The sequence below is a fragment of the Vulpes lagopus genome, chromosome 10 (genome assembly GCF_018345385.1).
Source record: "Vulpes lagopus strain Blue_001 chromosome 10, ASM1834538v1, whole genome shotgun sequence".
In the NCBI taxonomy this organism is placed as follows: Eukaryota; Metazoa; Chordata; class Mammalia; order Carnivora; family Canidae; genus Vulpes; species Vulpes lagopus.
In genome coordinates, this window is record NC_054833.1 from 69792428 (window position 1) to 69801462 (window position 9035).

The following is a 9035-nucleotide window of genomic DNA, read 5'->3' on the forward strand; positions in this document are numbered from 1 at the left end:
ACTTAAAGCTAAAGCAGAAGGAAACAGGTAGAACTGGAGTATTTATGTATTTGTGCTTTTCTAGAAATTGACCTGCCTATTGTGGATTGAAAGTATCTTCGTTTTCCCTGTCCAGAGGCAACAAACATTGTCATAAATTAATTGGCTACTAGAAGGAACTCCTTGAAGTAGATTAGTTAGAATCTGCCAGTTTAAGAAGTATAGCTGAACCAAGATGTGGAATGTTAAATTGGTTGCCTAGCAACGCTGGTCTACCTGTAGGGAAGCAGGCCTAGAAGGCTCTATGTTGCCTCAGAACACAGATGCCTTATGTTGGTGGGAATGAGCAGAACAGGGGATAGACTGTTGATCCCTGAAACGGGAACCTACTGACTTTTGACTTTTTTTGTTGTTGTTGTTGTTGCAGTTCTGCCGTTTTATTTTTCCTGGGATACTCAAGGGGATGTGGGAACAGCCACAGGTGTGGTGGGGGGAAGCCCCATCTCCCCTCCCTTGACTTTAAAGAGAATAGAAAAATTTACCACCTCTATATGGGGAAGTGATACAGCAGCCTGTGTTTTCAATATGCTGGCTTAGGGCTGGTAATCTGATTAGAAAAGGGGAGTAGGAAACTAGTCCTGAGTTTGTGCTTGCATAAAGGGTACACTGTTTTTACTTAGATTATTGCATTTCTTTCTGGTAACTTTAGTAGGAGTGAGTGACTGTATATTAACAGTGTGTAAAGCTCCTCAGAGGGGATCCCTGGGTGGCTCAGTGGTTTAGCACCTGCCTTCAGCCCAGGGCATGATCCTGGAGTCCTGGGATCAAGTCCCACATCAGGCTCCCCGTATGGAGCCTGCCTGTGTCTCTGTGTCTCTTTCTCTCTGTGTCTTTCATGAATAAATAAAATCTTAAAAAAAAAAAAAAAGCTCCTCAGACATTCCATTAGAGGTACCACTAAAAATGCAAAATCCCATTAGGTAGACTTGATTTCGGAGGCTTAAGATTTTGTATAGTGATCTAGTAATTCTGTATGAAATGAAGAAATTAATATTATGAGAGGGTAGAGAAACTGATGAGTGGTTGGATGAGTTGTTTTTTGAAGTAAGGGAGATGGCAGTGGCTACCCGTAGGGGCCAGAGGAAGCCCCTTGGGTATGTGCAGGGAAGATGCTTTGTACATATCTGTGCAATTCTTGGTAGGTAGAGTACAGTGGTACAGCCTAGTCTGTTTCTGTACTTGGAAAGAAAATAGGTGTCCCCATCTGAGATGGCTTATAAGTACTATAATGGGTAAAGTGTGACAGGATCCCTCTTCACATCTTGACCAGGACAAGACACGTAGCCACCCCCCTTCCTGGCAGGCACAAATGGAACCAAGATGACAGAAGAGGGCCTTTCGAAATGCAACACCAATAAAGGCAAGACAGGATGGATTTTTTTGTTGTTTTTCCTAAAGCATACCGCAGCTCAGAAACAACTCCCTAGTTTTTGATAGAATAAAAGTCTAATTGTTTAACAGATGTTCAACTAGGAAAGTGGCTCCTATCACCCAATTTCTTCTTTAAAGAACCAAAAGAGAGACAACTGCATCCTCATGTTTGGGTCCCCAGAAATTGAGGATAAAAGCAGAAAAGCCCAGTGTGGTTGTGGATAGACCCGTACAGTGAGCCACCCTTCATAGCCTAGTTAAGGTCATTTCTGTATATACTGCACTAAGGGGCTTGATCCTGGGGTAAAGAACTCTTCTGCACTTTCCAATATACGGTAGACTGTATATGTAATTGAAGCAAAGATTTATTTTCTAATTTATTGTGACATTCTGCCTTTCTGTTATTATAGGCTCAATGAAAGTGCTGCATATGCTTGAGTGCCTTTCATGTACCATCATACATTGTACTTGGGGCCGTGACTACAGAGGGGATGTTAACGGCTTTCAAGGACCCTTCAGTGGGAAAGAAGATTGTATTTAAAAATTAAAGTGCCAAAGAATAAAGTGCTAATGGGAAGGTATGAAAACAGTTAAGGGAGCAGAGAGGAATATACAGCAGCCTCAGGTCCACAATTTTGCAAAGTTCAGGCTGGAATGCCAACTCCTGTAAGATAAAATTGACCTGACCTGGGTCAAGGACTCAGGCTCAGTTTGTGTGTTCCCTCCAGTTTGATCACACTTGTGCCTCTGAACTGGATTTTTATGGTACCTCTTTCAACTGCCTCTCCTGCTGCCCCATCACCCTCCAGTGGGTTGGTACTGTACCATGTCCACTTTGCTTCACCGGTGGTGTCCAACTCTGTGTCTGTGCCTGCCCTACTTTTCAACACTCACAACTCTGAATTATTATGAAAAGTACAATTTTAGTTTTGTAGTCTTTATTTAAGAAGGTAACAGAAAATGTTATTCATTTCAGAAAACATTTTATGAAAAATATTGGACTTGTTTTTCTAACTTCATAGCCTTGAAGTTATGTTTTAGTTATCTTGAGGGTAGTCTTACTTGAAGAACTCATTCTTTAAATGTGCCGGATAAATTAGGTATCATTTTATTAATTTTCTCAACCACTGAATTAATAACTCCATTATTCATAAGAGATATGTAGACTTTTAAAAGAGAAATAAATACCATAAATCTTATGACTCATCCAGAGGATGGTACCTACATGCAGCTGCTCCACTCCTCTCAGCGTCAAACACCTGATGGCAAGTTCAGCTGTGTCAGAGGAAGGTGCTACAGACTGAATCATAGCTATTTCCTGTGAGGTATGCATTAAAGGTCAACTTTACCTTATTTCCTGTGAGAGTGTTAGAGACTTAAAAATGGTTAGAAGTGGAGATGATTTTAAAATCTGGTGCACATCCCTAGCTTTTGGACAGTACATACACTTTTAAGGAGGTCAACTTCCTGAGTCTCAATTTCTATCACATGCAATTTCCTAAATTTGATTCCTCTGAGAATGAGCCTGGGTATAAATAGCTGCAGGTTCTTCAAAGACTTAAGGCTTCTCTAGTTTTTGCCTGCATTTTATATACATTTTTAGAAACATGAAGCTTACCAAAATATTTATATTTCAGCCCATGTTGAGATACTTTGAACTTTAGCCAGTTTGGGGATATTTGGATCCATATTTGGATCCAATAGTCTGAGTGCCAGGCATCAGAAGCAATGTGGGAGAACTTATGATTCCCCCTTTTTTTTTTTTTTTAATTTCATTTATTTACTTTAGAGAAAGACAGTGTGAGTAAGGGGAAAGAAGAGGGAAAGGGAGAAGGAAATTCAAGCAGACTCCGCACTGAATGCAGAGCCTGATGGGGGCTTGATTTCATGACCCCAAGATCATGACCTGAGCCAAAATCAAGAGTCTGACACTTAAACTACTGAGCCACGCAGGCATTCCAGTTATTTTCTTAAATGTAAATGAAAATTTTGATAGACTATCGCATTTTTTCTAGACACACTGGATAAAATTCATGTGTTAAAATTGTACTTGATTTTTTTCAGATTTAGTATATTTCATTCCATAAGGTAGCTTGTGGCATATTTGTTCCTATTATAGCTTAGTTGAACTGATATCATCTAAAATGTTTAATAATTTCTATTGTCTATTTAAAAAGAAATAAACTTATTTAGACTTATGTTTAATATTTTAGATGTTAATTAAAAATATGCAAGTGGGTACATATTTTTAAAAGCTTCTTCTAAGAGTATTTAAGGAAAATATTTGGAAGACCACTGTACTAGAGCTCTGCTATACAAGCCAATCAAATATCATGGTGGAAAAAAATACATCAAAATATCAATAGTGGTTTCTTTGCATTATTGAGATATGGTTATTTTTTCTTCAATTTGCTTTTCTATAACTTTCCATTTTTTAGGATGAGTATATTATATATGATAATTTTAAAACATTGAAAAATTACTAAACACATTAAGGACAAGGAAAATTTTATTTATTTATTTATTTTAAAATTTTATTTATTTATTCATGAGAGACCAGAGAGAGAGGCAGAGACACAGGCAGAGGGAGAAGCAGGCTCCATGCAGGAAGCCCGATGTGGGACTCGATCCTGGGACCCGGGGATCATGCCCTGAGCTGAAGGTGGATGCTCAAGTGCTGAGCCACTCAGGTGTCCCAGGACAAGGAAAACTTTAATTGAAGAGATCTAAAGGGGATGATATATGTCTACTGATGTACACATTTCATTTGCAAATGAATTCATTTGCACAATTTTTGCACAAATTTCATTAATGCAAACTTAACTATAAGGGGCAGGAATGTGGAGAGTTTTTGTTCTCATAGAAGAAAAATGAATTCTTTTACATTTTTAAATATAGACCTTATGCCTTTGTGACTCAAGGAAAGCAAGGCCAATGAAAAATGCAACAATATAATTACTTTTTAAATTGAAGTAAAATCAACAAATAAAATTATATATATTTATATATATTTCAAGTGTACAACATAATGGTTTTATATATATATATGTGTGTGTATACATATTTATATAGTGGATGATGAAATGATTACCAAAATCAAGTTATAAACACATCCATAACTTCATATGGTAACTTTTTTTTGGTGAGAACACTTCAGATCTATCCTCTTAGCAAATTTCAAGTGTGTTATACATTATTATTAACTATAATCACCATTCTGTACATTCAATCCTTAGACCTTATTCATCTTACAACTAAAAGTTTGCACTCTTTAACCAAGATCTCCCCATTTCCTTTACCCCATAGTCCCTGGCAATTACCATTCTGCTTTGTTTCTATGAGTTTGACTTTTTCTTGGATTCCTTATATAAGTGATACCATACAGTATTAGTCTTTCTCTTTCTGGCTTATCTCATTTAGCATAATGTCCTCCAGATTCATCTATGTTGCAAAGGACAGAATTTCCTTCTTTCTCATGGCTGAATAATATTCTGGTGTGTGTTTCTGTGTGTGTGTATGCTCAGGTGCATCATATCTTCTTTATCTCATCAGACATTTAGGTTGTTTCCATATCTTGCTTATTGTATATAATGCTGCAACAAAAAAGGGTGTATAGGTATCTTTTCAAGATAGTGATTTCAATTCTTTTGGATATATACCCAGGAGAAGGATTGCTGGATTATATGGTAGTTCAATTTTTAGTTTTTTGAGTATACTTCATAATGTTTTCCATAACGACTACATTCCCACTAACACTATATAAGGGATCCCTTTCTCCATATCCATAACAACATTTTTTTCTGTTGTCTTTTTATATAAGCCATCCTAACAGATGTAAAGTGATAGCTTGTTGTGGTTTAGAGTTACATTTCCTTGACAATTAGTGATGTTGAACACCTTTTCATGTACCTGTTGCCATTTGTATATATTTTCTAGAAAAATAACTTCAGTTCCTTTGTCATTTTTTAATCAGATTAGTCCTGGTAGGTTGTCTAGGAATTTATTTTTTCTAGGTTATCTAATTTGTTGGCATATAATTGCTCATAGTAGTCTTTCACAATTTTTTGTATTTCTGCAGTATCACTTAAAATGTTTCCTCCTTCATTTCTGATTTCATTTATTTGAGTTTCTTTTTTCATTGTCTAGCTAAAGTTTTGTCAATTTTGTTGATCTTTTCCAAAATCATTTCTTAGTTTCACTTTTGATCTTTTCTATTTTTCTAGTCTGTATTTCATTTATTTCTATTTTGATCTTTGTTATTTCCTTCCCTTTGCTAACTTCAGGCTTAGTTTGTTTTCTTTTCTAGTTCCCTGAAATGTATAGTTAGGTTGTTTACTTGTGATCTGTCCTTTTTCTTAATGTAGGCGCTTATTGCTATAATAATTATTATTAACAATGAAGCTTATTATCATTAATTCTTATTAGTAATATTGGCTTTGATGGAAAATTTATGTCATTTTCCAAAAATTAGAAGTTATTAGAAGAAAAAAGTTTTTCTTATCCATTCATTACTGTCAGTTGATGGGAAAAATATTTATGAATTCTTTCATGATGTTCAAGATATTTTCAGAGAATTTTTCAGATAGAGAACAATAGAACTCAGCATGATCACAGCACACGTTCATCACTCTGTTGCAGAAGCAGATCCTCTCCTTCTCCTGGCCTTCACATAATATTCTAATGGAGGTTCACATTGTAAGGGTGATTTTAGGCTGTTTCAATTAGTAAAGATATCAAAAAGATATTTTACTGTTCAAATTCATTCATGAAAACAGTTTTGAAAGTTGAAGTTTCCTCCAGTGAGATTTAGAGTCTTAACAAGTCAAATGAAAGAGTGAGGATCCCATTACATGAAAGCTAATGATTTTCAGTGGTTTTCATTGCCACTGCTCATCTCTATGAAAGAAAAAATCTGAGACTTAAGAGGACTTTAGGATAATTCAATTAACATTAGAAAAGCATCATTTAAATACTCATCTTCAATTTGCAAGTGTGTGCTCAGAGTTTTTTGTTTGTTTGTTCTGCTGGTGCACCCAAACAGTGACTATATTACGCTTTCAGGGAAACCATTTTAATTCTTCACACTTACTAGCTTCTCAAAGTGACATTTCAATTTAGTGCTAAAAAGAATTCAGGAAAGGGCTTGAAAATTCAGTGTGTAAGAAAACATACTAATGAACAACATCATCTGAGACACATTCCATGAACAGTTCCAGGAGAAAATTAAGTCATGGAGGTTCATGGGCAGGCCTAAATCCTGCTCCTGTGATTCATGTAGTATTCAGATTACCATTACTTTAGCTTTATCTGAAAAAGTCACATCCAAAAAAATCACATTTCTGATATGCTAGTTTTACTTTTCCTAATACACACTAAAATAAGCAGATAACTATTGAATGAAAGTATTTGTGTACAATTATATATATATTATTATACATCATTATTCATATATATATATAAATATATAAACATCTATATATATATAATTGGAGTTCGATTTCCCAACATATAGTATAACACTCAGTGCTCATCCCATCAAGTGCCCCCCTCAGGGCCCATCACCCTGACCCAGTCACCCCATCGCCCTGACCACCTCCCCTTCCACCACTCCTTGTTTCTTTCCCAGAGTTAGGAGTCTCTCATATGTTGTCAACCTCTATAATTTTTCCCACTCATTTTCTCTCCTTTCCCCTGTGATCCCTTTCACTACTTTTTATATTCCCCATATGAATGAAACCACATAATGTTTGTCCTCCTCTGATTGACTTACTTCACTCAGCATAATATCCTCCAGTTCCATCCACGTCAAGGGAATGGTAGGTATTCATCATTTCTAATGGCTGAGTAATATTCCATTGTATATATATATAGAGAGAGAGACCAAACTTTCTTTATCCATTCATCTTTTGATGGACACCGAGGCTCCTTCCACAGTTTGGCTATCGTGGACATTGCTGCTATAAACATCAGGGTGCAGGAGCCCTGGTGTTTCACTGCATCTGTATCTTTGGGGTAAATCCCCCGTAGGGTAGTTCTATTTTTAACTCTTTGAGGAACCTCCACACAGTTTTCCAGAGTGGCTGCACCAGTTCCCATTCCCACCAACAATGTAAGAGGATTCCCCTTTCTTCACATCCTCTCCAACATTTGTTATTTCCTGCCTTGTTAATTTTCCCCATTCTCACTGGTGTGAGGTGGTATCTCATTGTGGTTTTGATTTGTATCTTCCTGATGGCGTAGCATTTTCTCATGTGCTTGTTGGCCATGTCTGTGTCTTCCTCTGGGAAATTTCTGTTCATGTCTTTTGCTCATTTCATGATTGGATTGTTTGTTTCTTTGCTGTTGAGTTTAATAAGTTCTTTATAGATCTTGGATACTAGCCCTTTATCTGATAGGTCATTTGCAAATATCTTCTCCCATTCTGGAGGTTGTCTTTTAGTTTTGTTGACTGTTTCTTTTGCTGTGCAGAAGCTCTTTATCTTGATGAAGTCCCAGTAATTCATTTTTGCTTTTGTTTCTCTTGCCTTCATGGATGTATCTTGCAAGAAGGTGCTGTGGCCAACTCCAAAAAGGGTGTTGCCTGTGTTCTCCTCTAGGATTTTGATGGATTCTTGTCTCACATCTAGACCTTTCATCCATTTTGAGGTTATCTTTGTGTGTGGTATAAGAGAATGGTCTAGTTTCATTCTTCTGCACGTGGCTGTCCAATTTTCCCAGCACCATTTATTGAAGAGATTTTCTTTTATCCCGTGGATTGTCTTTCCTGCTTTGTCAAATATTAGTTGACCACAGAGCTAAGGGCCCATTTCTGGGTTCTCTATTCTGTTCCATCGATCTCTGTGTCTGTTTTGTGCCAGTACCACACTGTCTTGATGACCACAGCTTTGTAGTACAACTTGAAATCCAGCATTGTGATGCCCCCGACTCTGGTTTTCTTTTTCAATATTCCCCTGGCTATTCGGGGTGTTTTCTGATTCCACACAAATCTTGAGATGATTTGTTCCAACTCTCTGAAGAAACTCCATGGTATTTTGATAGGGATTGCATTAAATGTGTAAACTGCCCTGGGTAACATTGACATTTTCACAATATTAATTCTTCCAATCCATGAGCATGGAATATTTTTCCATCTCTTTGTGTCTTCCTCAATTTCTTTCAGAAGTGTTCTGTAGTTTTTAGGGTATAGATCCTTTACCTCTTTGATTAGGTTTATTCCTAGGTATCTTATGCTTTTGGGTGCAATTGTAAATGGGATTGACTCCTTAACTTCTCTTTCTTCATTCTCATTGTTAGTGTATAGAAATGCCACTGACTTCTGGGCATTGATTTTGTATCCTGCCACACTGCCAAATTGCTGTATGAGTTCTAGCAATCTTGGGGTGGAGGCTTTTGGGTTTTCTATGTACACTATCATGTCATCTGCGAAGAGGGAGAGTTTGACTTCTTCTTTGCCAATTTGAATGCCTTTTATTTCTTTTTGTTGCCTGATTGCTGAGGTTAGGACTTCTAGTACTGTGTTGAATAGCAGTGGTGAGAGTGGACATCCCTGTCATGTTCCTGATCTTAGGAGAAAGGCTCCCAGTGTTTCCCCATTGAGAATGATATTTGCTGTGGGCTTTTCATAG